The 25110-nt window shown below is 47.7% G+C and overlaps 1 pseudogene; it reads left to right on the top strand.

The window, feature by feature from the left end:
• The first annotated feature begins 235 nt into the window (after positions 1-235).
• On the top strand, positions 236-25024 carry LOC139405165 (recombining binding protein suppressor of hairless-like; annotated as a pseudogene).
• The last annotated feature ends 86 nt before the right edge of the window (positions 25025-25110 follow it).

Genomic DNA, 25110 nt, shown 5'->3' with positions numbered 1-25110 from the left:
CTGGTGGGAGAGAAAAAAAACGAGCATAATCTCGCGATAGATCGAGTCCAACCCCATTCTTGTCTATTGTGAGAGTTTTTCTATTCTCGCGCGACTTCGCAACTTTCCCACGGCTGTTGTGGCGTCTGCCCTCTGTCCGCCTCTCCTCTCCCTTTTTTTTTCTCTTCTACTCTCGTTTATATCTGTTCCCGTCGGGGTTCTTCTGTTCGTTGTGTTTGTCCCAGCGGCGGTGGGAATGGATTTGAGATCTCGCGATTGTTGGGACTTTAGAAGTTCCAGTGGAAAATGGCGCCCGTTGTGACGGGGTAAGTGTTGAAATTCAGAGCAACAAAAAAATAAAAAATATGAAGGAAAGAACCGTTTAAAAAGTTCATTTTCTTTTGTTTTTGGGTAACTTGAGTTTCCTAACCACGTTGTTACACTCGTTTTTGTTTACCAGATAGCTTTGAAAGTGCTTTATTAAATTGGCGTCGCGCACTTATTGCTACTTTTGTGTCAATGTTAGTGCAACGTTAGCTAGCCACAACGAAAAGCTAGCCAACTAACTACCTCTTTTTATCCGCCAGTAATAATATACCTAACTATTTTATTTATTTTAGCTACATTTTATATCCAGATCACCTAGCCATTATGTATTTGCTGAGTTCAATTAAACAATGTTTTTATATTTGTTCAATGTTGCCTATTTCATTTTTACTAATCATGTAAAGTAGCAAAGACAGTATATTAGTCGCATTTGTCCGACAAAAAACGGGCAACAAAGTTTGTTTTTAACTTCACTGATTTGAATCGTTCACTTGCCACCTGCAGCATAATTCAAATATACTGTTTAGTATAATGTTTTTTTTCATGGTAACACTCACCTGTTAATAGTCATGATGTTTTCAGATTGCTAGAATTGTGACAACTTTATAATTTAACTTTATCTAGTATAATGTGGAGCTGATAGAAAAGTACCTTGTTTTGTTTTCTTAAACAGGAAGTTTGGTGAGCAAGCTCCACCGCAGCGCCTGACGAGGTAAGGGAAACGTTCCCACCACATGTTTCATAACTCGTCAGTCTCATTTAAACGTGAGAAACGTCTAGCTTCCACCTCCACAGCGTTTGTATTACTAAGGTGTAGAACCACTTATCCACATTCATTTCTTCCACTTTGCCATAAGATTTATTTTACACCCGTTTCTATATACACACCATTCATACTGCAACTCAAGTGTCTAAGAGCATTTATTTATTTTATTTAACCAGGCCAGTCAGTTAAGAATAAATTCTTATTTACAATGACGGCCTACCGGGGATAACTGCCTTGTTCAGGGGGCAGAACCACGGATCTTTTTACCTTGTCAGCTCGGGGATTCGATCTAGCAACCTTTCGGTTACCTGCCCAACGCTCTAACCACCAGGCTACCTGCCTCCCCAAATTCACCGTTGTATTTGACCGATGGCGTATACACCCTTGTTATTTCACCCAGTTCTATGTATCTTTGCATAGTTGTGATATTACCTTGAATAAGCTTTGTCTGAACGCTTATTATATATATTTTTTATTTAAATGTAACCTTTAATTAACATTTTGCTCTATGTGCCTCTATGTGGCTCTGTACCCCGGTGCATCTATGTAGCTCTGTACCCTGGTTCCTCTGTGTAGCGCTGTACCCCGGTGCCTCTATGTAGCTCTGTACCCTGGTTCCTCTGTGTAGCGCTGTACCCCGGTGCCTCTATGTAGCGCTGTACCCCGGTGCCTCTATGTAGCGCTGTACCCCGGTGCCTCTATATAGCGCTGTACCCCGGTGCATCTATGTAGCGCTGTACCCCGGTGCCTCTGTAGCGCTGTACCCCGGTGCCTCTATATAGCGCTGTACCCCGGTGCCTCTATGTGGATCTGTACCCTGGTGCATCTATGTAGCGCTGTACCCCGGTGCCTCTATATAGCGCTGTACCCTGGTGCATCTATGTAGCGCTGTACCCCGGTGCCTCTATATAGCGCTGTACCCCGGTGCCTCTATGTGGATCTGTACCCTGGTGCATCTATGTAGCGCTGTACCCCGGTGCCTCTATATAGCGCTGTACCCCGGTGCCTCTATGTGGATCTGTACCCTGGTGCCTCTATGTGGATCTGTACCCCGGTGCCTCTATATAGCGCTGTACCCCGGTGCCTCTATATAGCGCTGTACCCCGGTGCCTCTATGTGGATCTGTACCCTGGTGCCTCTATGTGGATCTGTACCCCGGTGCCTCTATGTGGATCTGTACCCCGGTGCATCTATGTAGCGCTGTACCCCAGTGCCTCTATGTGGATCTGTGCCTCTGTGTGGCTCTGTACCCCGGTGCCTCTGTGTGGCTCTGTACCCCAGTGCCTCTGTGTGGCTCTGTACCCCGGTGCCTCTGTGTGGCTCTGTACCCCGGTGCCTCTGTGTGGCTCTGTACCCCGGTGCCTCTGTGTGGCTCTGTACCCCGGTGCCTCTATGTAGCTCTGTACCCCGGTGCATCTCTGTGACGCTGTCGACAGAACATTGTTGTTTGATTATGTTCAATAAATGTTGTCTGAACGTTGTGTTTTTCCCCCTATAGAGAGGCCATGAGAAACTACCTGAAGGAGAGGGGAGACCAGACCTTACTCATACTACACGCTAAAGTGGCACAGAAGTCTTACGGCAACGAGAAGAGGTCTGTATGAGCGAGAGAACGGGATTCATGGTATCTCTGTGTGAGAGTGAGAACGGGATTCATGGTGTCTCTGTGTGAGAGAGAGAACGGGAATCATGGTGTCTCTGTGTGAGAGAGAGAACGGTATTCATGGTGTCTCTGTGTGAGAGAGAGAACGGTATTCATGGTGTCTCTGTGTGAGAGAGAGAACGGTATTCATGGTGTCTCTGTGAGAGAGAGAGAACGGGATTCATGGTGTCTCTGTGTGAGAGAGAACGGGAATCATGGTGTCTCTGTGTGAGAGAGAGAATGGTATTCATGGTGTCTCTGTGTGAGAGAGAGAACGGTATTCATGGTGTCTCTGTGAGAGAGAGAGAACGGGATTCATGGTGTCTCTGTGTGAGAGAGAACGGGAATCATGGTGTCTCTGTGTGAGAGAGAGAATGGTATTCATGGTGTCTCTGTGTGAGAGAGAGAACGGTATTCATGGTGTCTCTGTGTGAGAGAGAGAACGGTATTCATGGTGTCTCTGTGTGAGAGAGAGAACGGTATTCATGGTGTCTCTGTGTGAGAGAGAGAACGGTATTCATGGTGTCTCTGTGTGAGAGAGAGAACGGTATTCATGGTGTCTCTGTGTGAGAGAGAGAACGGTATTCATGGTGTCTCTGTGTGAGAGAGAGAACGGTATTCATGGTGTCTCTGTGTGAGAGAGAGAACGGTATTCATGGTGTCTCTGTGTGAGAGAGAGAACGGTATTCATGGTGTCTCTGTGTGAGAGAGAGAACGGTATTCATGGTGTCTCTGTGTGAGAGAGAGAACGGTATTCATGGTGTCTCTGTGTGAGAGAGAGAACGGTATTCATGGTGTCTCTGTGTGAGAGAGAGAACGGTATTCATGGTGTCTCTGTGTGAGAGAGAGAACGGTATTCATGGTGTCTCTGTGTGAGAGAGAGAACGGTATTCATGGTGTCTCTGTGTGAGAGAGAGAACGGTATTCATGGTGTCTCTGTGTGAGAGAGAGAACGGTATTCATGGTGTCTCTGTGTGAGAGAGAGAACGGTATTCATGGTGTCTCTGTGTGAGAGAGAGAACGGTATTCATGGTGTCTCTGTGTGAGAGAGAGAACGGTATTCATGGTGTCTCTGTGAGAGAGAGAACGGGATTCATGGTGTCTCTGTGTGAGAGAGAGAACGGTATTCATGGTGTCTCTGTGAGAGAGAGAGAGAACGGTATTCATGGTGTCTCTGTGAGAGAGAGAGAGAACGGTATTCATGGTGTTTCTGTGAGAGAGAGAGAACGGGATTCATGGTGTCTCTGTGAGAGAGAGAACGGGATTCATGGTGTCTCTGTGTGAGAGATAGAACGGGATTCATGGTGTCTCTGTGTGAGAGAGAGAACGGGATTCATGGTGTCTCTGTGTGAGAGAGAGAACGGTATTATTCATGGTGTCTCTGTGTGAGAGAGAGAACGGTATTCATGGTGTCTCTGTGTGAGAGAGAGAACGGGATTCATGGTGTCTCTGTGTGAGAGAGAGAACGGTATTATTCATGGTGTCTCTGTGTGAGAGAGAGAACGGTATTCATGGTGTCTCTGTGTGAGAGAGAGAACGGGATTCATGGTGTCTCTGTATGAGAGAGAGAACGGTATTATTCATGGTGTCTCTGTGTGAGAGAGAGAACGGTATTCATGGTGTCTCTGTGTGAGAGAGAGAACGGGATTCATGGTGTCTCTGTGAGAGAGAGAGAGAACGGGATTCATGGTGTCTCTGTGAGAGAGAGAGAGAGAGAGAGAACGGGATTCATGGTGTCTCTGTGAGAGAGAGAGAGAACGGGATTCATGGTGTCTCTGTGTGAGAGAGAGAACGGTATTCATGGTGTTTCTGTGAGAGAGAGAGAACGGGATTCATGGTGTCTCTGTGAGAGAGAGAACGGGATTCATGGTGTCTCTGTGTGAGAGAGAGAACGGTATTCATGGTGTCTCTGTATGAGAGAGAGAACGGGATTCATGGTGTCTCTGTGAGAGAGAGAGAACGGGATTCATGGTGTCTCTGTGTGAGAGAGAGAACGGGATTCATGGTGTCTCTGTGTGAGAGAGAGAACGGGATTCATGGTGTCTCTGTGAGAGAGAGAGAGAACGGGATTCATGGTGTCTCTGTGAGAGAGAGAGAGAGAGAACGGGATTCATGGTGTCTCTGTGAGAGAGAGAGAGAACGGGATTCATGGTGTCTCTGTGTGAGAGAGAGAACGGTATTCATGGTGTTTCTGTGAGAGAGAGAGAACGGGATTCATGGTGTCTCTGTATGAGAGAGAGAACGGGATTCATGGTGTCTCTGTGTGAGAGAGAGAACGGGATTCATGGTGTCTCTATAGTTGATAGTCTGTCTGTCCTTTAGGTTCTTCTGCCCTCCTCCTTGTATCTATCTGATGGGCTGATCTGTCCTGTAGGTTATTCTGCCCTCCTCCTTGTGATGGGCTGATCTGTCCTGTAGGTTCTTCTGCCCCCCCTCCTTGTATCTATCTGATGGGCTGATCTGTCCTGTAGGTTCTTCTGCCCCCCTCCTTGTATCTATCTGATGGGCTGATCTGTCCTGTAGGTTCTTCTGCCCCCCTCCTTGTATCTATCTGATGGGCTGATCTGTCTGTCCTGTAGGTTCTTCTGCCCTCCTCCTTGTATCTATCTGATGGGCTGATCTGTCTGTCCTGTAGGTTCTTCTGCCCTCCTCCTTGTATCTATCTGATGGGCTGATCTGTCCTGTAGGTTCTTCTGCCCCCCCTCCTTGTATCTATCTGATGGGCTGATCTGTCCTGTAGGTTCTTCTGCCCCCCTCCTTGTATCTATCTGATGGGCAGATCTGTCCTGTAGGTTCTTCTGCCCCCCCTCCTTGTATCTATCTGATGGGCTGATCTGTCCTGTAGGTTCTTCTGCCCCCCTCCTTGTATCTATCTGATGGGCTGATCTGTCCTGTAGGTTCTTCTGCCCCCCTCCTTGTATCTATCTGATGGGCTGATCTGTCTGTCCTGTAGGATCTTCTGCCCTCCTCCTTGTATCTATCTGATGGGCTGATCTGTCTGTCCTGTAGGTTCTTCTGCCCTCCTCCTTGTATCTATCTGATGGGCTGATCTGTCCTGTAGGTTCTTCTGCCCTCCTCCTTGTATCTATCTGATGGGCTGATCTGTCTGTCCTGTAGGTTCTTCTGCCCCCCTCCTTGTATCTATCTGATGGGCTGATCTGTCCTGTAGGTTCTTCTGCCCTCCTCCTTGTATCTATCTGATGGGCTGATCTGTCTGTCCTGTAGGTTCTTCTGCCCTCCTCCTTGTATCTATCTGATGGGCTGATCTGTCCTGTAGGTTCTTCTGCCCTCCTCCTTGTATCTATCTGATGGGCTGTGGCTGGAAGAAGAAGACAGAGGAGATGGAGAGAGAGGGCTGTTCAGAGCAGGAGGCTCAGCCCTGTGCCTTTATAGGGATAGGAAACAGTGACCAGGAGATGCAGCAGCTCAACATAGAGGGGAAGGTAAGGGACAACACACACACACACACACACAGAGGGAGAGTCACACTGACACACACACACACACACTGACACACACAGACACGCTGACTGAAACCCACATTTCCTCATTTTCTCTCCCCAGAATTTCTGCAAGGGTAAAACCGTGTGTCTACACACACACACACACACACACACAGGCAGAACAGTGAAACACACCCCTCCCTCAGTCTTTCCCCACAGAACTTCTGCATCCTGTGTTTCCACACTCAAATAACTTCTCTTCTCGCAAAATACTTCCTTCTCTCTCCCTCCTCTTTCTCTCTCTCCCTCCTCTTTCTCTCTCTCCCTCCTCTCTCTCTCCCTCCTCTCTCTCCCTCCTCTCTTCCTCCTCTCTCTCCCTCCTCTCTCCCTCCTCTCTCTCTCTCCCTCCTCTCTCTCTCTCCCTCCTCTCTCTCTCTCCCTCCTCTCTCTCTCTCCCTCCTCTCTCTCTCTCCCTCCTCTCTCTCTCTCCCTCCTCTCTCTCTCTCCCTCCTCTCTCTCCCTCCTCTCTCTCCCTCCTCTCTCTCCCTCCTCTCTCTCTCCTCTCCTTCTTTCTCTCCCTCCTCTCCTTCTCTCCCTCCTCTCTCTCCCTCCTCTCCTTCTCTCTCTCCCTCCTCTCTCTCTCTCCCTCCTCTCTCTCTCTCCCTCCTCTCTCTCTCTCTCCCCCTCCTCTCTTTCTCTCTCCCCCTCCTCTCTCCCTCTCTCCCTCCAGGACTTCTGCACAGCTAAGACTCTATACATCAGTGACAGTGACAAGAGGAAACACTTCATGCTGTCAGTCAAGATGTTCTATGGTAACAGTACAGACATAGGAGTCTTCCTTAGTAAGAGGATCAAAGTTATCTCTAAACCGTCCAAGAAGAAACAGTCTCTGAAGAACGCTGACCGTGAGTATGGAGAGGAACACGCATGACTAGGACCACACACACACACATTTCCACAGTAATGGATAATAAATGTGTATTAGAGTTTCAGATATTATAAAATAGTTTTTTCTGTTTTTGTTGTTTTTCTATAGGGTTCTATAGGGCTCTGGTCTAAAGTAGTGCACTACATAGGGAATAGGGTTCTATAGGGCTCTGGTCTAAAGTAGTGCACTACATAGGGAATAGGGTTCTATAGGGCTCTGGTCTAAAGTAGTGCACTACATAGGGAATAGGGTTCTATAGGGCTCTGGTCTAAAGTAGTGCACTACATAGGGAATAGGGTTCTATAGGGCTCTGGTCTAAAGTAGTGCACTGCATAGGGAATAGGGTTCTATAGGGCTCTGGTCTAAAGTAGTGCACTACATAGGGAATAGGGTTCTATAGGGTTCTGGTCTAAAGTAGTGCACTACATAGGGAATAGGGTTCTATAGGGCTCTGGTCTAAAGTAGTGCACTACATAGGGAATAGGGTTCTATAGGTCTCTGGTCTAAAGTAGTGCACTACATAGGGAATAGGGTTCTATAGGTCTCTGGTCTAAAGTAGTGCACTACATAGGGAATAGGGTTCTATAGGTCTCTGGTCTAAAGTAGTGCACTACATAGGGAATAGGGTTCTATAGGTCTCTGGTCTAAAGTAGTGCACTACATAGGGAATAGGGTTCTATAGGTCTCTGGTCTAAAGTAGTGCACTACATGGGGAATAGGGTTCTATAGGGCTCTGGTCTAAAGTAGTGCACTACATAGGGAATAGGGTTCTATAGGGTTCTGGTCTAAAGTAGTGCACTACATAGGGAATAGGGTTCTATAGGTCTCTGGTCTAAAGTAGTGCACTACATGGGGAATAGGGTTCTATAGGGCTCTGGTCTAAAGTAGTGCACTACATAGGGAATAGGGTTCTATAGGGCTCTGGTCTAAAGTAGTGCACTACATAGGGAATAGGGTTCTATAGGGCTCTGGTCTAAAGTAGTGCACTACATAGGGAATAGGGTTCTATAGGGCTCTGGTCTAAAGTAGTGCACTACATAGGGAATAGGGTTCTATAGGGCTCTGGTCTAAAGTAGTGCACTACATAGGGAATAGGGTTCTATAGGGCTCTGGTCTAAAGTAGTGCACTGCATAGGGAATAGGGTTCTATAGGGCTCTGGTCTAAAGTAGTGCACTGCATAGGGAATAGGGTTCTATAGGGCTCTGGTCTAAAGTAGTGCACTACATAGTGAATAGGGTTCTATAGGGCTCTGGTCTAAAGTAGTGCACTACATAGGGAATAGGGTTCTATAGGGCTCTGGTCTAAAGTAGTGCACTACATAGGGAATAGGGTTCTATAGGGCTCTGGTCTAAAGTAGTGCACTACATAGGGAATAGGGTTCTATAGGGCTCTGGTCTAAAGTAGTGCACTGCATAGGGAATAGGGTTCTATAGGGCTCTGGTCTAAAGTAGTGCACTGCATAGGGAATAGGGTTCTATAGGGCTCTGGTCTAAAGTAGTGCACTACATAGGGAATAGGGAGCCCAAAACAAGTACTTTTATTTGGTTTTAATTTTAATAGTTATTTGTAGAAGTCCAAATAGTCTACAAAATTGTATTTGAGAGGATTTTCAAATACCTGTTTTTATTTTTTTTATACATTAATATTCAACTACTTTTCATTTCAAATAAAACATATATCTGAATCCTTTAAGTGCATGTGAACGGGACTGAAATGTTTTAAATAGTATTTGGACCCATCCGTCTCTCTCTCTCACACACAGGATGCCACATTTAGAGAAGATTTACGGTTACATAGAGCTGACTGAGTATGCAGAACACACACACACACACACACACACACACACACACGCTTGATGCGCAGTGGTACGGTTTTCCTGAGTGGTTTCGGGACAAAGGTCTTTTTTTACGAGCTGTGTCTTAACTCTGCCGTTTTCATTTGACAATGATCAACTTCAAAGTGTGGTCTCTCTTTCATGATCTCTTCATGAATGCATATCTAACCTACTCCCTACCCTCTCCCTCACTCCCTACCCTCTCCCTTACCCTCTCCCTCACTCCCTACCCTCTCCCTCACTCCCTACCCTCTCCCTCACTCCCTACCCTCTCCCTCACTCCCTCCTCTCTCCCTTTCTCACTCTCTACTCTCTCCCTCTCTCTCTCCCCTCTCCCTCACTCTCTCCCCTCTCCCTCACTCTCTCCCCTCTCCCTCACTCCCTACCCTCTCCCTCACTCCCTACCCTCTCCCTCACTCCCTACCCTCTCCCTCACTCCCTACCCTCTCCCTCACTCCCTACTCTCTCCCTCACTCCCTACTCTCTCCCTCACTCCCTACTCTCTCCCTCACTCCCTACTCTCTCCCTCACTCCCTACCCTCTCCCTCACACCCTACCCTCTCCCTCACACCCTACCCTCTCCCTCACACCCTACCCTCTCCCATCTCTCCCTACCCTCTCCCATCTCTCCCTACCCTCTCCCATCTCTCCCTACCCTCTCCCTCACTCCCTACCCTCTCCCTCACTCCCTTCCCACTCCCTACCCTCTCCCTCACTCCCTACCCTCTCCCTTCCTTTCTTTCTCCCTCACTCCCTACCCTCTCCCATCTCTCCCTTCCTTTCTCTCTCCCTACTCTCTTTCTCTCTCTAGTGTGTATAGCGTCAGGCACCAAGGTTGCGTTGTTTAACCGGTTGCGTTCTCAGACTGTCAGTACCCGCTATCTACACGTGGAGGGAGGGAACTTCCATGCCAGTTCACAACAGTGGGGAGCCTTCTACATACACCTCTGTAAGTTACCCCTCCCTCCTCTCCTTCAGCCCCGCCCCTCTCTTCCCTCCGGCCCCTCTCTTCCCTCCAGCCCCGCCCCTCCCCTCCAGCCCCGCCCCTCCCCTCCAGCCCCGCCCCTCCCCTTCAGCCCCGCCCCTCTCTTCCCTCCATGCCAGTTCACAACAGTGGGGAGCCTTCTACATACACCTCTGTAAGTTACCCTCCTCTCTTCCCTTCGGCCTCGGCCCTTCGGCCCCGCCCCTCTCGTCCCTTCGGCCCCGCCCCTCTCGTCACTCCGGCCCCGCCCCTCTCTTCCCTCCGGCCCCGCCCCTCTCTTCCCTTCTCCATTTCCTTAATATCTTCACTTTCCTCTAATAGCTTCCTCTGTCTTCCGTCTGTTGAACTCTCTCTCCTCCTCTGTTTCAGCCAATCATGTTGTTTCTCTGTTAATTATGCTGCATTGCCATGGTGATGTCGAAGTCAATGCCACCAAGACAAGACTTCAGATAAAGATGTATAGCATCATATAAAGGGTTGTTATAGTAACTATATATAGAGGGTTGTTATAGTAACTATATATAGAGGGTCGTTATAGTAACTATATATAGAGGGTCGTTATAGTAACTATATATAGAGGGTCGTTATAGTAACTATATATAGAGGGTCGTTATAGTAACTATATATAGAGGGTCGTTATAGTAACTATATATCGTCTCCATTATGGTAGGGCTGATTTCAGTTATTAAATGTGTTTCCTACAGTAATAACTGACTCTCTCCCCTGTAGTGGAGGAGGAAGAGCCGGAAGGGGAGGAGTTTGCGGTGAGGGATGGATACATCCACTATGGTCAGACTGTCAAACTGGTCTGTTCTGTCACTGGTATGGCGCTGCCTAGACTGGTACGTACCAACGTGTCTCACCTATACCTACAGGTCTGTCTGTCTCCTGTTCCTACATATACACCTCTCTACCTACAGGTCTGTCTGTCTGTCTCCTGTTCCTATATATTCACCTCTCTACCTACAGGTCTGTCTGTCTGTCTGTCTGTCTCCTGTTCCTATATATTCACCTCTCTACCTACAGGTCTGTCTGTCTGTCTCCTGTTCCTATATATTCACCTCTCTACCTACAGGTCTGTCTGTCTGTCTGTCTGTCTGTCTGTCTGTCCCCTGTTCCTATATATTCACCTCTCTACCTACAGGTCTGTCTGTCTGTCTGTCCCCTGTTCCTATATATTCACCTCTCTACCTACAGGTCTGTCTGTCTGTCTGTCTGTCTCCTGTTCCTATATATTCACCTCTCTACCTACAGGTCTGTCTGTCTGTCTGTCTGTCTCCTGTTCCTATATATTCACCTCTCTACCTACAGGTCTGTCTGTCTGTCTGTCTGTCTCCTGTTCCTATATATTCACCTCTCTACCTACAGGTCTGTCTGTCTGTCTGTCTCCTGTTCCTATATATTCACCTCTCTACCTACAGGTCTGTCTGTCTGTCTGTCTGTCTGTCTGTCTGTCTGTCTCCTGTTCCTATATATTCACCTCTCTACCTACAGGTCTGTCTGTCTGTCTGTCTCCTGTTCCTATATATTCACCTCTCTACCTACAGGTCTGTCTGTCTGTCTGTCTCCTGTTCCTACATATTCACCTCTCTACCTACAGGTCTGTCTGTCTGTCTGTCTGTCTGTCTCCTGTTCCTATATATTCACCTCTCTACCTACAGGTCTGTCTGTCTGTCTGTCTCCTGTTCCTATATATTCACCTCTCTACCTACAGGTCTGTCTGTCTGTCTGTCCCCTGTTCCTATATATTCACCTCTCTACCTACAGGTCTGTCTGTCTGTCTGTCTGTCTGTCTCCTGTTCCTCTATATTCACCTCTACCTACAGGTCTGTCTGTCTGTCTGTCTGTCTGTTTCCTGTTCCTATATATTCACCTCTCTACCTACAGGTCTGTCTGTCTGTCTGTCTCCTGTTCCTCTATATTCACCTCTCTACCTACAGGTCTGTCTGTCTGTCTGTCTCCTGTTCCTACATATTTACCTCTCTACCTACAGGTCTGTCTGTCTGTCTCCTGTTCCTACATATACACCTCTCAGGTCTGTTCTCTATTCCCAGGTGATGTGTGATAGATAATCAGGGTGTCTCTCACCTCCTCCCCAGGTGATGTGTGATAGATAAGCAGGGTGTGTCATCTCTCACCTCCTCCCCAGGTGACGTGTGATAGATAATCAGGGTGTCTCTCACCTCCTCCCAAGGTGATGTGTGATAGATAAGCAGGGTGTGTCATCTCTCACCTCCTCCCCAGGTGATGTGTGATAGATAAGCAGGGTGTGTCATCTCTCACCTCCTCCCCAGGTGATGTGTGATAGATAATCAGGGTGTGTCATCTCTCACCTCCTCCCAAGGTGATGTGTGATAGATAATCAGGGTGTGTCATCTCTCACCTCCTCCCCAGGTGATGTGTGATAGATAAGCAGGGTGTCTCACCTCCTCCCCAGGTGATGTCTGATAGATAATCAGGGTGTGTCATCTCTCACCTCCTCCCCAGGTGATGTGTGATAGATAAGCAGGGTGTGTCATCTCTCACCTCCTCCCCAGGTGATGTGTGATAGATAAGCAGGGTGTGTCATCTCTCACCTCCTCCCCAGGTGATGTGTGATAGATAATCAGGGTGTGTCATCTCTCACCTCCTCCCCAGGTGATGTGTGATAGGTAAGCAGGGTTTGTCATCTCTCACCTCCTCCACACGTGATGTGTGATAGATAATCAGGGTGTCTCTCACCTCCTCCCCAGGTGATGTGTGATAGATAAGCAGGGTGTGTCATCTCTCACCTCCTCCCCAGGTGACGTGTGATAGATAATCAGGGTGTCTCTCACCTCCTCCCCAGGTGATGTGTGATAGATAAGCAGGGTGTGTCATCTCTCACCTCCTCCCCAGGTGATGTGTGATAGATAAGCAGGGTGTCTCACCTCCTCCCCAGGTGATGTCTGATAGATAATCAGGGTGTGTCATCTCTCACCTCCTCCCCAGGTGATGTGTGATAGATAAGCAGGGTGTGTCATCTCTCACCTCCTCCCCAGGTTATGTGTGATAGATAAGCAGGGTGTGTCATCTCTCACCTCCTCCCCAGGTGATGTGTGATAGATAAGCAGGGTGTGTCATCTCTCACCTCCTCCCCAGGTGATGTGTGATAGATAATCAGGGTGTGTCATCTCTCACCTCCTCCCCAGGTGATGTGTGATAGGTAAGCAGGGTTTGTCATCTCTCACCTCCTCCACACGTGATGTGTGATAGATAATCAGGGTGTCTCTCACCTCCTCCCCAGGTGATGTGTGATAGATAATCAGGGTGTTTCACCTCCTCCCCAGGTGATGTGTGATAGATAATCAGGGTGTGTCATCTCTCACCTCCTCCCCAGGTGATGTGTGATAGATAATCAGGGTGTCTCACCTCCTCCCCAGGTGATGTCTGATAGATAATCAGGGTGTTTCACCTCCTCCCCAGGTGATGTGTGATAGATAATCAGGGTGTGTCATCTCTCACCACCTCCCCAGGTGATGTGTGATAGATAATCAGGGTGTCTCACCTCCTCCCCAGGTGATGTCTGATAGATAATCAGGGTGTCTCACCTCCTCCCCAGGTGATGTGTGATAGATAATCAAGGTGTCTCACCACCTCCCCAGGTGATGTGTGATAGATAATCAGGGTGTCTCACCTCCTCCCCAGGTGATGTGTGATAGATAATCAGGGTGTCTCACCTCCTCCCCAGGTGATGTCTGATAGATAATCAGGGTGTCTCACCTCCTCCCCAGGTGATGTCTGATAGATAATCAGGGTGTCTCACCTCCTCCCCAGGTGATGTGTGATAGATAATCAGGGTGTCTCTCACCTCCTCCCCAGGTGATGTCTGATAGATAATCAGGGTGTCTCTCACCTCATCCCCAGGTGACGTGTGATAATCAGGGTGTCTCTCACCTCCTCCCCAGGTGATCCGTAAGGTGGACAAGCAGACAGCGTTGATGGATGCAGACGACCCAGTGTCTCAGCTCCACAAGTGTTCCTTCTACCTGAAAGACACCGAGAGAATGTACCTCTGTCTCTCACAGGAGAGAATCATTCAGTTCCAGGTACACACACACACACACACACACAGACTGATGGACGCACACTCATACACACACACACTCCTAGCCCCTTTTAGATCGAAGCCAGGTTTGTGGTATCTGGTAATAGCTTTTCCCAGCCGTCTGTTCAGCTAAAATCAGAGTTCCTTATTGGACCACTAGTTCATCTAGTCCCTCCCTGTTTAATGAGGGTTTCTTATTGGACCACTAGTTCATCTAGTCCCTCCCTTTTTAATGAGGGTTTCTTATTGGACCACTAGTTCATCTAGTCCCTCCCTGTTTAATGAGAGTTTCTTATTGGACCACTAGTTCATCTAGTCCCTCCCTGTTTAATGAGGGTTTCTTATTGGACCACTAGTTCATCTAGTCCCTCCCTTTTTAATGAGGGTTTCTTATTGGACCACTAGTTCATCTAGTCCCTCCCTGTTTAATGAGAGTTTCTTATTGGACCACTAGTTCATCTAGTCCCTCCCTGTTTAATGAGAGTTTCTTATTGGACCACTAGTTCATCTAGTCCCTCCCTGTTTAATGAGGGTTTCTTATTGGACCACTAGTTCATCTAGTCCCTCCCTGTTTAATGAGGGTTTCTTATTGGACCATTGGATTTTAGCATATCTCCTCCCCCAGGCCACGCCCTTCCCCAAAAAGACCAGTGTGGATGTAAATAACAAATTAACATATCTCCTCCCCCAGGCCACGCCCTGCCCCAAAGAGCCCAGTAAGGAGATGATAAACGATGGAGCCTCCTGGACCATCATCAGTACAGACAAGGCAGAGTACACCTTCTACCAGGGGATGGGTCCTGTACCCTGTCCTGTTACACCGGTCCCTGTGGTGGAGAGTCTGCAGGTACACACACACCTACACACCTACACACACATTAACATATACCTAAACACACACACCTACACACACAATAACACATACCTAAACACACACACCTACACACACAATAACACATACCTAAACACACACCTTAATACACACAAACAGTATATTCTCTACTGAGAGACATGCTAACTTTCATGACTGGAGAAAGTCCCCCCCCCCCCCCCCTCTGTTGTCTCTAGTTGAATGGTGGAGGGGACAGGACCCACACTAACCCCTCTGTTGTCTCTAGTTGAATGGTGGAGGTGACAGGACCCACACTAACCCCTCTGTTGTCTCTAGTTGAATGGTGGAGGTGACAGAACCCACACTAACCCCTCTGTTGTCTCTCTAGTTGAATGGTGGAGGGGACAGAACCCACACTAACCCCTCTGTTGTCTCTCTAGTTGAATGGTGGAGGGGACTGGACCCACACTAACCCCTCTGTTGTCTCTAGTTGAATGGTGGAGGTAACAGGACCCACACTAACCCCTCTGTTGTCTCTCTAGTTGAATGGTGGAGGGGACAGGACCCACACTAACCCCTCTGTTGTCTCTAGTTGAATGGTGGAGGTGACAGAACCCACACTAACCCCTCTGTTGTCTCTCTAGTTGAATGGTGGAGGGGACAGGACCCACACTAACCCCTCTGTTGTCTCTAGTTGAATGGTGGAGGTGACAGGACCCACACTAACCCCTCTGTTGTCTCTCTAGTTGAATGGTGGCGGTGACAGGACCCACACTAACCCCTCTGTTGTCTCTAGTTGAATGGTGGAGGGGACAGGACCCACACTAACCCCTCTGTTGTCTCTAGTTGAATGGTGGAGGTGACAGAACCCACACTAACCCCTCTGTTGTCTCTAGTTGAATGGTGGAGGTGACAGGACCCACACTAACCCCTCTGTTGTCTCTCTAGTTGAATGGTGGAGGGGACAGGACCCACACTAACCCCTCTGTTGTCTCTCTAGTTGAATGGTGGAGGGGACAGGACCCACACTAACCCCTCTGTTGTCTCTAGTTGAATGGTGGAGGTGACAGGACCCACACTAACCCCTCTGTCTATCTAGTTGAATGGTGGAGGTGACAGGACCCACACTAACCCCTCTGTTGTCTCTCTAGTTGAATGGTGGAGGTAACAGGACCCACACTAACCCCTCTGTTGTCTCTCTAGTTGAATGGTGGAGGGGACAGGACCCACACTAACCCCTCTGTTGTCTCTAGTTGAATGGTGGAGGGGACAGGACCCACACTAACCCCTCTGTTGTCTCTAGTTGAATGGTGGAGGGGACAGGACCCACACTAACCCCTTTGTCTATCTAGTTGAATGGTGGAGGTGACAGGACCCACACTAACCCCTCTGTTGTCTCTAGTTGAATGGTGGAGGTGACAGGACCCACACTAACCCCTCTGTTGTCTCTAGTTGAATGGTGGAGGTGACAGGACCCACACTAACCCCTCTGTTGTCTCTAGTTGAATGGTGGAGGGGACAGGACCCACACTAACCCCTCTGTTGTCTCTAGTTGAATGGTGGAGGGGACAGGACCCACACTAACCCCTCTGTTGTCTCTAGTTGAATGGTGGAGGTAACAGGACCCACACTAACCCCTCTGTTGTCTCTCTAGTTGAATGGTGGAGGTGACAGGACCCACACTAACCCCTCTGTTGTCTCTAGTTGAATGGTGGAGGTGACAGGACCCACACTAACCCCTCTGTTGTCTCTAGTTGAATGGTGGAGGTGACAGGACCCACACTAACCCCTCTGTTGTCTCTCTAGTTGAATGGTGGAGGGGACAGGACCCACACTAACCCCTCTGTTGTCTCTCTAGTTGAATGGTGGAGGGGACAGGACCCACACTAACCCCTCTGTTGTCTCTAGTTGAATGGTGGAGGTGACAGGACCCACACTAACCCCTCTGTCTATCTAGTTGAATGGTGGAGGTGACAGGACCCACACTAACCCCTCTGTTGTCTCTCTAGTTGAATGGTGGAGGTAACAGGACCCACACTAACCCCTCTGTTGTCTCTCTAGTTGAATGGTGGAGGGGACAGGACCCACACTAACCCCTCTGTTGTCTCTAGTTGAATGGTGGAGGGGACAGGACCCACACTAACCCCTCTGTTGTCTCTAGTTGAATGGTGGAGGGGACAGGACCCACACTAACCCCTTTGTCTATCTAGTTGAATGGTGGAGGTGACAGGACCCACACTAACCCCTCTGTTGTCTCTAGTTGAATGGTGGAGGTGACAGGACCCACACTAACCCCTCTGTTGTCTCTAGTTGAATGGTGGAGGTGACAGGACCCACACTAACCCCTCTGTTGTCTCTAGTTGAATGGTGGAGGGGACAGGACCCACACTAACCCCTCTGTTGTCTCTAGTTGAATGGTGGAGGGGACAGGACCCACACTAACCCCTCTGTTGTCTCTAGTTGAATGGTGGAGGTAACAGGACCCACACTAACCCCTCTGTTGTCTCTCTAGTTGAATGGTGGAGGTGACAGGACCCACACTAACCCCTCTGTTGTCTCTAGTTGAATGGTGGAGGTGACAGGACCCACACTAACCCCTCTGTTGTCTCTAGTTGAATGGTGGAGGTGACAGGACCCACACTAACCCCTTTGTCTATCTAGTTGAATGGTGGAGGTGACAGGACCCACACTAACCCCTCTGTTGTCTCTCTAGTTGAATGGTGGAGGGGACAGGACCCACACTAACCCCTCTGTTGTCTCTCTAGTTGAATGGTGGAGGGGACAGGACCCACACTAACCCCTCTGTTGTCTCTAGTTGAATGGTGGAGGGGACAGGACCCACACTAACCCCTCTGTTGTCTCTAGTTGAATGGTGGAGGGGACAGGACCCACACTAACCCCTCTGTTGTCTCTAGTTGAATGGTGGAGGGGACAGGACCCACACTAACCCCTCTGTTGTCTCTAGTTGAATGGTGGAGGTGACAGGACCCACACTAACCCCTCTGTTGTCTCTCTAGTTGAATGGTGGAGGTGACAGGACCCACACTAACCCCTCTGTTGTCTCTAGTTGAATGGTGGAGGGGACTGGACCCACACTAACCCCTCTGTTGTCTCTCTAGTTGAATGGTGGAGGTGACAGGACCCACACTAACCCCTCTGTTGTCTCTAGTTGAATGGTGGAGGTGACAGGACCCACACTAACCCCTCTGTTGTCTCTAGTTGAATGGTGGAGGGGACAGAACCCACACTAACCCCTCTGTTGTCTCTCTAGTTGAATGGTGGAGGTGACAGGACCCACACTAACCCCTCTGTTGTCTCTAGTTGAATGGTGGAGGTGACAGGACCCACACTAACCCCTCTGTTGTCTCTCTAGTTGAATGGTGGAGGTGACAGGACCCACACTAACCCCTCTGTTGTCTCTAATTGAATGGTGGAGGTGATGTGGACATGTTGGAGCTGACAGGACCCACACTAACCCCTCTGTTGTCTCTAGTTGAATGGTGGCGGTGACAGGACCCACACTAACCCCTCTGTTGTCTCTAGTTGAATGGTGGAGGTGACAGGACCCACACTAACCCCTCTGTTGTCTCTCTAGTTGAATGGTGGAGGTGACAGGACCCACACTAACCCCTCTGTTGTCTCTAATTGAATGGTGGAGGTGATGTGGATATGTTGGAGCTGACAGGACCCACACTAACCCCTCTGTTGTCTCTAGTTGAATGGTGGAGGTGACAGGACCCACACTAACCCCTCTGTTGTCTCTCTAGTTGAATGGTGGAGGTGACAGGACCCACACTAACCCCTCTGTTGTCTCTCTAGTTGAATGGTGGAGGTGACAGGACCCACACTAACCCCTCTGTTGTCTCTCTAGTTGAATGGTGGAGGGGACAGGACCCACACTAACCCCTCTTGTCTCTCTAGTTGAATGGTGGAGGTGACAGGACCCACACTAACCCCTCTGTTGTCTCTCTAGTTGAATGGTGGAGGTGACAGGACACACACTAACCCCTCTGTTGTCTCTAGTTGAATGGTGGCGGTGACAGGACCCACACTAACCCCTCTGTTGTCTCTCTAGTTGAATGGTGGAGGGGACAGGACCCACACTAACCCCTCTGTTGTCTCTAGTTGAATGGTGGAGGTGACAGGACCCACACTAACCCCTCTGTTGTCTCTCTAGTTGAATGGTGGAGGGGACAGGACCCACACTAACCCCTCTGTCTCTAGTTGAATGGTGGAGGTGACAGGACCCACACTAACCCCTCTGTTGTCTCTAGTTGAATGGTGGAGGTGACAGGACCCACACTAACCCCTCTGTTGTCTCTCTAGTTGAATGGTGGAGGTGACAGGACCCACACTAACCCCTCTGTTGTCTCTAGATGAATGGTGGAGGTGACAGGACCCACACTAACCCCTCTGTTGTCTCTCTAGTTGAATGGTGGAGGGGACAGGACCCACACTAACCCCTCTGTTGTCTCTCTAGTTGAATGGTGGAGGTGACAGGACCCACACTAACCCCTCTGTTGTCTCTAGTTGAATGGTGGAGGTAACAGGACCCACACTAACCCCTCTGTTGTCTCTCTAGTTGAATGGTGGAGGTGACAGGACCCACACTAACCCCTCTGATGTCTCTAGTTGAATGGTGGAGGTGACAGGACCCACACTAACCCCTCTGTTGTCTCTAGTTGAATGGTGGAGGTGACAGGACCCACACTAACCCCTCTGTTGTCTCTCTAGTTGAATGGTGGAGGTGACAGGACCCACACTAACCCCTCTGTTGTCTCTCTAGTTGAATGGTGGACGGGACAGGACCCACACTAACCCCTCTGTTGTCTCTAGTTGAATGGTGGAGGTGACAGGACCCACACTAACCCCTCTGTTGTCTCTAGTTGAATGGTGGAGGTAACAGGACCCACACTAACCCCTCTGTTGTCTCTCTAGTTGAATGGTGGAGGTAACAGGACCCACACTAACCCCTCTGTTGTCTCTCTAGTTGAATGGTGGAGGTAACAGGACCCACACTAACCCCTCTGTTGTCTCTAGTTGAATGGTGGAGGTAACAGGACCCACACTAACCCCTCTGTTGTCTCTCTAGTTGAATGGTGGAGGTGATGTGGCCATGTTGGAGCTGACAGGACAGAACTTTGCTCCAGATCTCCGAGTCTGGTTTGGAGATATCGAGTCTGACACCATGTACAGGTAAGCTGTGTGTGTGAGTGACAGAGAGATGGCTGGCATGGTAACGCGGGTATCGTGTTACCGTGGTAACTGTATAATTGTGTAATTGAAGATTATGGATGAAGACTGTCATGAAAATGCAATTATTAAAACTGTTATTTTATTTTTTAATGAACTCAATTTTTAAGAGGACAGACTTGACCCAAAAGCAGTAAAATGTAAAAGTGAGGTACAAACCACAGTCACAACTGATATCCGGAGAGACCAGAGGAGGCTAACCTCTAACCCGTTTTTTAAATTGTTGTTAAGTTAACGAACGGCCGACTGAAGGCGGATGACCTGCGGTCGAGTCCGTTTCCGTGGTAACGCGGACTTCACAACGTGGTGAATCTTGTCTTTTGTCTAACCCCTTCTGTCCCAGGTGTGGAGAGAGCGTGCTCTGCGTGGTGCCTGACATCTCCGCCTTCAGAGAGGGGTGGCGCTGGGTCCGTCAGCCCGTCCAGGTCCCCGTCACCTTGGTCCGCAACGACGGAGTCATCTACTCCACGGCCCTCACCTTCACCTATACCCCAGAACCAGGCCCTCGTCTTCACTGCAGCGCTGCCGGGGCCATCCTCCAGACCCACAGTCACAGTATCTCCTCTTCGTCCTCATCCTCACCTTCCTCGGGGAGTCTGGGGATGGGAGGTTTAGGGGGTTTGGCGGAAGGACAGACGGGCTACGGGATTGGCCAAGGGGGAGGGTCAACCAATAGCGTTGGGTTGTTGTCGGGTTCATCGGTGATGTCAGTTTCATCATAGCAGCGAGGAAGTGTGTGTGGGGGGGGGGGGGGTGTGAGAGGCTCATGGACCTGCTCTGAAACCACCCTCGCCCGCTCGCTCAAGGACTCTTTGGAAAGAGAGCGATTTGACGTTGAAAAGGAGAAGGGAAGAAGAGAGATGAGGTTCTGATGAAAGACAGACCTGGAAGGAGGGGGGGGATCCCCTCTCTCTGGCGCCCCCGTGTGGTCGGTTGTGGACATGACACTGCAGCCTGGGTCATTCAGTCTGGGAGAGGTTTCACCTCCAGGATGACACAATAACTAGGAGCCCTTTTTATACATTTGTTGGAGAACAACTATTTTTTATTTTCAACACTCACACTTTCTACAAAGTTTAGATTATAATTTTTTTTGACCCACAACAAAGGGCTTGGTAATGATGTTGTCATTATCATTGGTAATCATTATTGGTAATGATGGAGATCGTGTCACTCGTGTGCAGAGAAACTTCATTATTGTTTTATGGGTGAAACATTTTATTATAGTAACAATTTTTACGGACCAAGGAATATTATTGTTATTTTTATTCTTTATGATATTTTATAAGCTTTAGCCGAGGTACATTTTCAAATGTGTTTTTGTTGTTGTATTATAACGTTTTAGGGAGTACACTTTTTGTTACCAAATAGTTTTTTTCTCTCCATTTGAGAGCGAGAGAGAGAGAGAACTCTGAGGAGATTGAATAACGTGATTCAGGCTGCGTCTCAATCGGCCTAAAAACTGGATTCCTCCCTTTTATTAGTGTGAAAGAGTGACGCGACCTCGGGGTGCTTTGTGCAAGTCTTAAAGTCTGGAAAAGGTCAGGGTTTTAGTTATCTGAAGAGTTGAACAACTGAAAGCAAGCTCGCAGTAGGTTCTCTCTCTCTACCCCATCTCTTTCACCTTCTCTGTCTGTTCCGGATTAAGGAGAGGAAATTAGGCTTGGTGGTAAAAGGAAGAGGAAGGAAGCCATTTTTAGACGGTTGACATGCACCCCATAATCTCAGCCAGTTTCTATAGCAACCTTAAATCTTCCTGGCCAATCGCCTTAAATTGATCAGTCTCTCACCAGACCTTTTTAGAAGAAACGAAAGAAAGATATACTTTTTATTTTATTTTTTATGTTGTGTATATAAGGTTGTCGTTTTCTGAAACTGTCTTAAGAGTGTTTGGTCGACACTCGTCAAGCCACGGCCTGGGAATGTCTCATCATGTCGTTGGTCTCTGTCTCTCAAATGACACCTGATTTCCTAAATAGTGCACTACTTTAGACCAGGGCCCTCCCTATAGGGAATCCTAAATAGTGCACTACTTTAGGCCAGGGCTCTCCTATAAGGGATCCTAAATAGTGCACTACTTTAGGCCAGGGCTCTCCTATAAGGGATCCTAAAATAGTGCACTACTTTAGGTCAGGGCTCTCCTATAGGGGATCCTAAAATAGTGCACTACTTTAGACCAGGGCTCTTTTATAGGGGATCCTAAATAGTGCACTACTTTAGACCAGGGCTCTCCTATGAGGGATCCTAAAATAGGGATTGGAGTGCCGTTTGGGATGCAGAAGTTGGTTTTTACACTACCGTTCGGCCTCGTTCCCAAATCGGCTCCTAGCCCCTAGTAGACGTTTGTGTAAATCTGAGAGGATTGTACAGGTATTACCAATATGGTAATCGCCCCGGTGGCCTTCTAGGCTTCGGGTAATTCGTGCCATTTTTGATTACTTAGTGTATACTATCTTGGGGTCATTTGCTTACCTGGTGCACGCTATCTAGGGGCTAGGGATTGGTTTGGGACTGGGCAGAAGTCTTAAAAAAATTTTTTTTTTAATTATGAAGAGCTTTAAAAATGCCACAACTGCCTTTTTTTTTTAGCTTGTAACACTTTCAAGCAGCTCCCCCTCTTATCTATCTAATGAAGCCGTAGCATCAAACAGGAAATCACTTGCGTCGCTAAGCTGATAGCCCCACTACACTGTACATGTAATTCGCTAAAGCTTCATTGGAATTCAATTGGCTAAGCTAATGGCTAATGCTACAATGTAATTATATTTAGTGAAGCTAAGCTGAAGCTAATGCTACTATGCAGTTCTATTTAGTGAAGCTGAAGCTAATGCTACTTTGTAGTTCTATTTAGTGAAGCTAAGCTGAAGCTAATGCTACTATGTAGTTCTATTTAGTGAAGCTAATGCTACTATGTAGTTCTATTTTAGTGAAGCTAAGCTGAAGCTAATGCTACTATGTAGTTCTATTTTAGTGAAGCTAAGCTGAAGCTAATGCTACTATGTAGTTCTATTTTAGTGAAGCTAAGCTAACGCTAAGCTAAGCTACAATGTAAGTCTAGTAGTGAAGCTAATGCTAATATGTAATTCATGTCACTTGGCTCTACGGCTAAACTTAATTGAAATCACAATGCCTTTTTTTTTATTTTTTTAAAAACACTCCCTAGCGAGAGACTGTTTTCTGTCTCGCCACAGTGTTTTCTCACAAAGTAGCCTCTTTTTGTAGCTTAAGCGTTTCACACGTCACATTTTTAGGTAGCCTACCAGTCGGTGTTTTTTTTATATTTTCATTTTTAAAAATGTTTTGTTCATCATGAGGGAACCATTTTTCCCTATGTTCAGCATAACAACTACAATGTATTCCCTCCGCTGTAGAAAAAAAAAAAGGTTTTGGAAACGATTTGCCAAAATATGTGTTTTCCCAACTTTCTTGTGGGGTCAGGTGTCGGTGGACCTGTCGCTCACCTGTCATTGGTGCTGTACTACGTCGAAAGGGATGGTTGCTCTGTTACTATGGGAACAGGTTATATGATAACGCGTACTGTAAAGTAACTGGCTCTAACTGATTTTATTCGAGTTGTAACAGTTTTTATTATTTTGCCGGTTTTCGTCTTGGATCAATGCTCGTATGGCTGTTTGTTGGTGTTATTCATTGATGGAAAAAAACCTGTGGAAGTTATTTCGTTGGCAATCGGTTCTCAAATACAGGTCACCAGTTTTTTTTTTTTTTTTTGACTTTCTTGGAAGAAAATTCTCTTTGTTCTGCTCTGCTTTAATTGTGGTGCCTTGCCTCCTCTTAACAAGTACGAGGAACAATATGACTGTTCTCAAATCTGTGGTCCCCACTCAAACCCTAACCAGTATAAGCTAACACAACTATGAAACTGGCCTGGGATCATTTCTTTACGTTATGATTTTTTCTTTCCTCCCTTCATATTGGTGGTGTCTCTTGGGTCGTTATTCACTAGGAAACTAAAACGGAATCGAACTCTGCAGGCAACGAACGACCTGAACTTGTCTCAATAAGAAACGCTTGTTTTTCCCATTGCAAAACATTCTGCGTGATTTGCACTAATGAATACAACCCTTGCCCCCCCCCAAAAAACATTTTTTCCTCCCTTCCCTGTTACAGCTAAACCACTCGTATTGCCTTAGCTCAGCCTATGGAGTGAGCCATCGCTGGTTCTGGTGGGCCGTAGTGTGATTGCAGGATTTTGTTCCAGCTCTTAACATACCCAATTTAATCGTGGTCAAAAAATCAATTCAAGACCAGGAGTAGTGGATTCATTTTCAGTTGTGTTTGAGCAGGGTCGGGACAAATACCTGCACACACACACACAACTCTTTTAAGACGAGAGTTGTGTTTCCCCCGGCCTTATCTACAGTGTAGATGAACCTAACGCAGAAATAGCCACCACTCTGTGGTTGTCTGGGTTGAAGACACTGATCTGATGCCCTAATTCATACTAAAGGGAGGCTTGACCAGTTCAGTACAGCTCTGGTTTGGCCCTATAGTTGTGAATCAAGTGTTTTTGTTGTTTTTTGCTTTCCTGAGAACTGAAACGATAAACAATACTCTCAACATGCCAAATGAATCAACTTTTCCCCCGTTTTTAACTTTGTGTCTGCAATTCTGAACTGGGACCCTGTTCCATATACAGGTCATTATCCACAGAGTCAAAAGTATCACTATGTAGGGGATAGGTTGCCAGTTCAGACAAAGTCTGTGTTTTTCCTGCATTTGGACCTCTTGAAAGCCAGCTTTTTTTTTTTTTTTTACACCACATAAAGAAGGCAGAACAACATATAAATAAAATGCATTGAGTTTTTTATTTTATTTTAAATGTCTCTGAATAAAATGTCTTTATGCCTTCAGGCTCTCTTGGTTGAGCGCATCACTCTAAAAAAAAAAAAAGGCAGGTCTGACAGCATTGGAGAAAGAAAAGGTCAAGAAATAAAAGTTGGGAGTTGGCTTCTTGTCTCTCTGTTTTCTTTCCTGTACTTGGTTTGATCCATCAATTCATCATGTTGATTTCTCCTCCACCCGGCCATGTTGAC

Source organism: Oncorhynchus clarkii, unplaced genomic scaffold (genome assembly GCF_045791955.1).
Source record: "Oncorhynchus clarkii lewisi isolate Uvic-CL-2024 unplaced genomic scaffold, UVic_Ocla_1.0 unplaced_contig_2530_pilon_pilon, whole genome shotgun sequence".
Classification (NCBI taxonomy): Eukaryota; Metazoa; Chordata; class Actinopteri; order Salmoniformes; family Salmonidae; genus Oncorhynchus; species Oncorhynchus clarkii.
This window is presented reverse-complemented; position numbering and strand designations above follow the sequence as displayed.